This window comes from Amphiprion ocellaris, chromosome 20 (genome assembly GCF_022539595.1).
Source record: "Amphiprion ocellaris isolate individual 3 ecotype Okinawa chromosome 20, ASM2253959v1, whole genome shotgun sequence".
NCBI lineage: Eukaryota > Metazoa > Chordata > Actinopteri > Pomacentridae > Amphiprion > Amphiprion ocellaris.
The window spans coordinates 19,705,015-19,713,813 of NC_072785.1; the positions used below are offsets into that span (position 1 = coordinate 19,705,015).

General features: G+C 39.0%; 1 protein-coding gene across 1 annotated transcript in view; it reads left to right on the plus strand.

Moving 5' to 3' along the window:
• The first annotated feature begins 6,714 nt into the window (after positions 1 to 6,714).
• Positions 6,715 to 8,799, plus strand: part of nkx2.2a (NK2 homeobox 2a) — a 16,223-nt gene continuing 14,138 nt past the window's right edge. The window contains exon 1 of the mRNA XM_035942119.2: positions 6,715 to 6,851. The gene's annotated coding sequence lies outside the window, so the exon portion shown is untranslated. The remainder of the gene's footprint in view (positions 6,852 to 8,799) is intronic.

Here is an 8,799-nt window from a genome sequence, read left to right on the forward strand (position 1 = left end):
CCTCAATTGCTATCACCTTATGAAAGCATCCTTTTAGCACAAAGAATAGAAGCCCATTTTCATGACCTCCTCTAATGCATTTCCCTCCATCTTCATTGCCTCGAAAAAAGTTTTCACCTCTCCACAAAACCTGTTAATTGCCATCGTGAGCCCAGAATAAAGAAAATATCTACACGTTAATTATCCAAATATGTTGGCAACCCATCTGCAGAAAGCCATTGAAATTACTAAATTGTGTTTTCTCCTTTTCGGCTTTCATTTTGGACACATTGTTAATCAAAAGGCTTCAGAAATGTGCAGATGGGCAATCCTTGTGTCTGCAAGGAGCAGCCTGGTTCAAGGTGAGTGTTTCATGTCCCCAAGCCCTTCTGTTTCTCTCCATTGTGTTGTTTAGGTTACATATCCTGATGGGGCTGTTCACTGTACCAAAATAGGGAATTTCCTTGCACACATTCAGACTTACACACAGAACAAAACTCATGCAGTCATAAACATTGAGGAACATGTACACTGCTTTACGTGCAACTGTACAGACGCCTACTTAGAGCAAAGCTGTACCATCAGTGTGTTATGGCAGGTCATTATTTATCTAACTGATTTTAGTGAGATTTGAGGCAAATAAATTGTTTGTCTCTTCAAATCTTGACCTGACACTAATGTTTGTAATTTAACCTCAGCCTTAAAAGATCTGTAAAATCTATGAAATACAAATAAAGCCTCGATCTTTTACATTTAGGGGCCAAACAGGTTAAAAATCAGTTGATGGTGATTGAAAGACATGCGTATTTTGTTTTAAAGCAGCATAAACATGATGGATAATAGTGTGTGCAAAGTAACGGTAACATCTAACAATAATAAAATGATTTATCACCATGACTTGGTCCAAAATGCCCCCCAAAATTATTTGAGCTTACTTTAAGTCAAGTCTCCTGTTATTAAAGTGACTCAGGCTCAGTTTTCAAGATGCTGAACTAATGTTTGTGGTTTAGTAAATATGGTAAACACTTTACACGCAATGAATTTATCAAAATAAATTTGGAAGAGAAAGTGAGTTTGACCAGTTATTTTTAAGGGTTGATACAATATACCAAAGTCCTTATAGGCAAGTCTCTCCACTCAGTAGCCATCTGGGTACAAAGAAGTTATTTCAGGCTGACAAAACAATGTCACTATCCAAAGAAAAGGGAAGAATCATGGCTGCAATTTTGGTTGTCACCATGACATAAAAACTGCATGTGTAGAATCACCAGTCGATGATAAAAATGCCAAAAGGTCTTGTGTCTTTGCTCTAAAATAGAATTTCACACCACATGGTATACTTAGATGTACTACGCATAGGTACAGTTGAGTCAGTGCGACAACATAATGGGCTGAATCTTCCCTGGTTCAGTTCTAACAACACACAGCTGACATTTTGAGAGGAAGGACTGGATGTCTGTCACACAGTCACTATCTGTGTAATTAAGGAATTCTCTGATACATATGTATGCAGGATTCTTCAAGAGGCAAGTCTTTCCATTATAATGTCACTGAGTATACTTTATACATAAGCTCTTGTAGCTAAAGTCATCCTCTGCTCCAAAACATCAACCAAAACTATTCCGGTTGTTACAATCACTGTTGTCTTCTAAACTTATAAATTCTTCCTAAATACTGTTAATGTTGCTTTAAGGCCCCGGATTAATGCATGTTGATTATTTCAAAGAATTTTCACACATAGAAACTTTGACACAATTTCATTACAGAACAAAACAGTGCAGCAGGACTGTGACATTATGCAGCACTGTGTCAACTATACCATGGCTATAGTTTTTGTATGCACCTTTTATTACTGCATTAAAGTAGACTACAGTGTTCAGAGTCATGAGGATTAAAATGTGCATGTATATACACATGATATTAATTTAATACGACAAATAGGTTCTCACAGAACATTGCTTTCTGTACAGTAATTCCTGCTTCCCATCGCTGTCACATATCTTTAAAGAACATGCAGATATTAACATTACTTTCTGCAAAGTTTCTATATACCACATTTATATTAATTGTAACACTTTATAATGCATCATGTTCATTTACTGGTTCCTTCTGTAGAAGAAAACAAGACTATGGGGAAGAAGGGGAAACAACTGAACAGCTTAGAGGAAAGAAGAAATGCCTTATGCTATAAATATATGTGAAAATACCGGACAGGTAGAGAGCAAAGCAAGGAAGGGAAAATTTAAGTTATGTGTTAACAGCCTTCCTCCTACTGTGTAATTCTATAAATGTGATACATGCATAAGGTTTACAGGAAAAGCAGAAAGCATCCACAGTTTGTTACCTGCGTCTTATTGGAAACAGTGATTGACAACATCCTCAGGTGGCTACTCAACACCTTTTTGCTGTTTAGGGTGATAATCACTCATCTATGTGTCCATCTGTTTTTGAAGACAGCATACAAATTTGAATAATAAAAGTGTAGAGCCCATGAAAAAAGATGCATCTATGGGGCATAGCACTGGGAAACAAAACTGTGGGGAAAAACAACCTTGTTGGAGAGCATTTAACACATGATAGGTTCCTCATTAAACATTCATGGTGCATGCTATATTGTTACATTACTTCACTGCTTTATTAAGATTTCTTCCCCTTCTCACCCTCACAGCCAATTTTAACTCCCTTGTTCAGCACAGTGTTGTTTTCTTCCACTGTATCTACATTTGAGTACCAGTAAGCACCAGCAAGTGTTTTAGTGGTACCTTATTCACACCACTAAATTGCAGTGTAAATTGCAGGCTGTACTTTAAAATTATACCATATTAATTTGTCAAAGGTTTTGTCCTCCAAGTAAAATTGTGAGGTCTCCTGAATAATTTCTGCTAGAGGGATATTACATAGAGTACGTATTTTTCTGAAAGATATATTTGTAAGAGAAAATGTCCTTGAGACGTTCCTCTTCTAATTCAGCATGTTTTGTCCATGCAATACTATTCAAATAGGAGAGTTATATTCTTCCTTCCCTACTTCACCATGGGCCTACTGTTGAAGGTAACAGTCGATATCCTTGCAATGCTTTTGAATCTTTGTTTCAAAGCTACTCTGTACAGCTGGAGTGAAGGCAAGGACGAGTGCGCACGGCTCGAGATGATCTGTCCTTGACTCTTGCTATGATTTATTGTTTCAAAAAAAAATGGAGGAGATCTTGGAAGACTAAAGCAATGTAACTGTTGCTCTCTGCATTTCTTAAGTTCTCTCCATGAATTCAATGGGGAATCAATACAGCTCTGCACATTAACACAAGCTGGCTGCCTTGAGAGTCCGCTGCAGCTCTTCCATTTTAAGGTGTGCCACTCTTCAGGTGTAGGTTTTATTTACCACATGATTTGGGTCTCCACCCATTTCAAAGACCTCTCCAACAGAGAAAGCGCTTTATTGTTAAGGTGGTTATAACCGCGATTTGGTACTGCTCCTGTACTTTGGCCTTTGAAGACAGCTATTGTCCTCAGTGGTAGAGCTGACCTGGTCAAGTGACCTTCTAGCTTTTTACAGACACACAATGCTCCAGTTATTGAACAAGAGAGAAGCCTCACAGCCATATATCTGGGAATTGCTTTACAATTTGTGCACACTACGCTTTCATGTGTGAGAGATACGTCCAATTTCTCCATTTATGTCTCGGCTCTCACATCAGTGGCTATAACATCCACATTAGCTGCCCTTTCTGATGGCACCTGACTTAATCGATGTGTGCTTAAGTGAAAATTGTGATTCCATCAATTCTTCGTTATTATTTGAACCTCATATCTTTTCAAGCATCTGACCTAGACTGAGTCCCTTGTTTTGTACCCACATGCCACAGGAGTGGAAATGCTTACAGAATGTGTCAGCTAAGTACTGTATTTTTGGCCCTTGGCCTCAGCGATGGGGTTTACAAACAGCTATATGGCTCTTCAAGGCCAAGCACTGGCCTTGCACTGGAGGCTTAGCACTGGAAAAGAGGTATTCAAGCCCAAAGTTATTCATGTCAAGTAATGGCAACAAAACCCTTCCATGCAACCCATAAATCTGATATTTTGATGGAAATACCAGACATTTCATGAGTGCTCTAAAGGAACTTTTATCACTCAGGTAACACTTTGACACAGCTCACCACTTTCACACTATTCGTTCCATCCCTTCTCTTCCTCTCCAGTAGGTAACATAGCAGGGCAAAAATGTTAAGACTGATCGCCCTACACTCCACAGCTCCTCAAATTCACAATGCACTGTTGTCATTTAAGAAATGGTAATATTCACTACGTTTTAGAATTGGGCACTTTGTTCGAAAACAACTCATCTCCTCTGCTTTGCTTCACATCTCTCGAAGGGCTAAAAACTCTCATTCACTCGCCTTAACACTGAGGACTTGGTGATCTAATGCTAAACCTTTCTGAGTGCGTGTATTTGTGAAGAAAAAAATTGCTAAGCCTTTCAAATTGATAGGACCGGCTATCATCATGTATGAGTCTCAACAGTACAAGTGAGCCCTCAGGTTTAATTAAACTTTTTTCAAAGTGTATCTTCCATGAAAATCAACCCAGTCTCTCTGGCATTTGTGTGTCGAGAAGCTCTCCCTCTTTTACTTCTCTTCGAGTGGTCGATACATTAAAACTTGAACTGATTGATTTCAGAATGCCTGTGCCATCAGTGTCCTTACGCAGCCATTAACTACCTCTGAAGTATCTTAGTCATCAAGCTTTGGGCCAGGGATTGATAATAGCTTGACCGCCAGGGCCTATCTTACCCATCCTTTTTCAGGAGGTCTTGTATTTAGCACCCAGAGCACTTGTGGCAAATCTCCAACAGCACAAGGGTATTCACAGAGCAGCTAAGTGGAAAGCTTTTTCTCATTCGTCTGGACCTCATGAATACATTCCAACTCTAACTAACTACTTTACCTTAATGTGGAATTTCAAACGAGGTATAAGGCCATTTTATTTATTTGTATTCTCAGCGTCTTAGTGATACTCTTGAACACAGTGATGGTAGGCAGGATAATCTCTGTCTTTCATCAGCAAAGTGGCCCTGCACAAAACCCATCAGTAATGTATTCGCTATTGATTGATGGTCGCTCCTGCACTACTAGGCAACACCATTATTATCATGCATAGATTCCAGACTGCCCACAATAAAATCATTGTCTTGATTTAAGTCATCCACCCCCAAGGTGTCATAATAGCACAACTGGTGTTTGCCTCATATTGCTTTCTTCCTCAACAATTACTGCCATTCCCTGTTATCATCTTTACACCAACGTGATACTCTTACCACCTTTGATACGAGGGAGAATGTGTTTTTCTGGACACAGAAGTGTTGCCAGTGTGCGTGCAACAGGTGTAAAATGAGCTGAAGAGAAGCAAGGCACTTTAGGTGAAAACAGATACAAAAATAAAATGTGTAATTTGGTTTGTTTTTCTCACTATCAAGTTATGTTCAAGGCAAATGGTTGAGCATCAAGATGAATTGGATACGAGGATATTGTAATTTTGACACTTGCTTTGTACAAACACATGCACATAATATAAGCTGCTTCTTATTTTGAGTTATGTTGTTACACAGTGGACACTGATTTGTGAATATATATTGGTATGCAGCTAATTTATCTAATAAAAATAGTGAATAAAGATGATCCAACTGTTAATTTGCACAATTTAAATTTAAAGTAATTTAAGTGTGCATTAGACATTGAGTTTTAATTCAAAATGTAACAGAATAAAAGCACTTTTAAAAGTAGATTTTACTATAGATGCTACACTAGATGTGTAAGTGTATTAAATTGAAGAAAAAGCACAATAAAGCAGAGATGCTAAATATTTTTAAAGTGCTTTGAGGCATTAGTAGATGTTTGTATAGATGAAAATAATCAGAATGTATTATTATTATTATTAATAATAATAATAATAATAATAATAATAATAATAATAATAATAATAATAATAATAATAATAATAATAATAATAATAATAGTAACAATAATAATAATAATAATAATAATAATAATAATAATAATAATAATAATAATAACATACAGATCCAGGATTTTTTAGCTGTTATTGTCTGGCTCTGGCTGTGGATATTTTCTCTGTGGCCTGTGCTCTCACGGGTTGCGGCTGTTTTCAGTGTCGACACATGCGGATCTATGTTACAAACATTATGTGTTAGTAGTCTGCCACCTGGGAGTTGCCCCGGTCCCGAATCATTGTGAAATACTGTGACCTCGGTTATCAATCATTGTATCAGGGTATCTAATGTAAACGCAACTGTGGCGTGGATAACATGCCACATCTGCTCTTTGGACAGTGCTGCTTCTTGGTTACCAAGCGATTTATTAGAGAGCCCCGTGTGAGGAATAATAGGTCACAGTATAAAAGATCAACCAGCGGCGCTTCCACACGCCGACTATTATCTCTTAAACAGGTTGTTGTAACATTATCGTGTACCTACATGAGGCAGCAGATAGTTTGGTGTCCCTAAAACATCTCGCAGGGAGAGAACCAGCAGTGTGGGTTAAAAGCACCGTCCTCAGGGAGCTGTGTTTGCGCTCAAGAACAATTTATTGCCGATGAACATATGGCCAATATTTTGTCTCACGTCATAGCAAGGGGGAAAACAAACACAATGCAATGTTAGCGAGTCAGCAAGAGCAGAGCCACTTGGCCAGCTATGCAAACGCTCTTGGACAATATGAGAAGAGGAGCACTTGCTTTCTGGGTATATAAACCACATCAGGCTTATCTCTGCACGCACTCCTGACTCCCATTTGGAGATATTTCATTAACTCTGCGCGCTGTCTTAACGCTGGCAACACATTCAGCCCCCCTCCAGTCTAGGTAAGCGCACTGGATGCTCCAGGCAGTTTTGCATACAGTATTTTATTTGTTTGTTTGTTTCTACAGCTTACACTGCGTATTTTCTTCCTGTTTTATGCGCATGGACGCGCAGCGAAGTCCTTCAATATAGAATAACCCTGTTCTGACTGCTTTTCCATTCTGTTTTTTTATTGAAAGTATAGTTATTCAGACTGTAGGCCTGCGTGGTTTTCACCTAGTGATCATTCCACTCTTACGTGGCCACTCTGTGCTGGGTTGAACATTATTATGATGGTAAGAGTGGCCTGCACCCTCAATCGGGATAATTAATCCCTGTACTATTTGGAAAAATGCAAAATTCGAAATTACTTTCAGTCCAATAAAATGCCTTGAGGAAATCTCTGCTCTTAAAGTTAACAAAAAGGCACACATTATAAATAATACACTACAACAGCTTCCACAAATGGTGCGCTCAGAAGGTTACACGCTGCCACCACTAAATGGCTGAAGAACATCTGTTATCTTCATATATAACAGACAAAGAGGAGGTTTCTGCTACAGCTGAAGTAGCCTATAAAAAATCCTCCGTAGTTCTTATATCATAACGTGTGCATGATTCCGCTGAGTGTGTGTGTAACATCACTGGCTGTTACAAGTTGTCTAATTGGGTGCACACAATGAGCACCCCCTGTTGTTTCTTAATTTTGCCGGTAGAGACCGCTAGAGCTCTACAGATGTCAACAGCTGTTAATGTTATTACTGCTCTCACGCACATGCTGCCTAACAAGGAGCACAAGTTGTCTGTACTTGTGCCATCCAGAGCGGGCCAGATCAGCTTCTCCTGGAGAGGATTTATTTATTTATTCGGAATTAATATTATTCAACGCGTTTAGAGGTAATAGTTGCCCCCTTGTTTTGTGTGAAGAAGCCTCACTAGCCAGGTCCCCCCCTCTTCCCTTCACGTTAGTGTCCGTGCGATACTGAAAATGGGAAGTGATTAAAAAATAATAAACACCCTTTTTAGCAATTCGTCTAACACAGGGAAAGATTAAGGCGAATGGCACAGCGTGGCATGAAATTCACCGTTACAAATAAACTGGTGGTTTAACAAATGAAGGCATCTCCTCCGGGCACGGGCGCGATGCTATAATCTCGCCGTGACATGTTTAATCATTAGAGGAAAGGAGACGAATAAAGACTTTTTGCCTGGGAGGAAAAGGTGGCTGGATTTCTAAAAAAAAAAGAAGAAAAAAAAAAACGGGCTCCAAAATGATTTCTACCCCGAAGCCAAGTCTCCTCGGGCCATGGCTTAGCCCCCATAAATAAACCGGACCCTGCTTTACCTGCATATTATATATAGGCTTTTAATCATAGAGGGAGGAAATCGGTCTTGTCACTCTGTACATTTATCATGTGCACCCTGAGGCAGCAGGGGTTACCTTTATCAAAGACTAACTCCCTGCCTGAGGCATCCAAACACGCTGAAATTCAGCGATTAAAAGGGAGGCAATGATCAACATTATTATGGATTCTCCTGCGGCATTCTTATTTGTGCATTCAATCGAAAGATTTATTTAATCAAGAATATAAAAAGCTCTTTCTTTACTTATTTGGGAACAATCGTGGGCATGAATTTTTAGGAGGGAATTATAATTAATCAGACGGGGCCCGTTTTTTGGGGGGTTCATCCGAAAAATTAATTGTTTTTGGATGAGTCCATTCTGCTGTACGTTTGATTGCAAAGCTGGGATCAGAAAAAAAAATGTAACGAGCTTTAATAATGAGCCAGTCAGCTCTGTAGCTTATAATATTAAAATGGGAGAACTGGCAAAACTGGTGATAGCATAATTACAGCAGCAATGATCACATAAAAAGGTTAGTCTTGTGCGCGCACTGTGCGGTTTTACGCACAGAAGTCAGATGAGCAGCCCAGTGAGAAATACTATTATAATGTGGCGTGCTGGTGTCA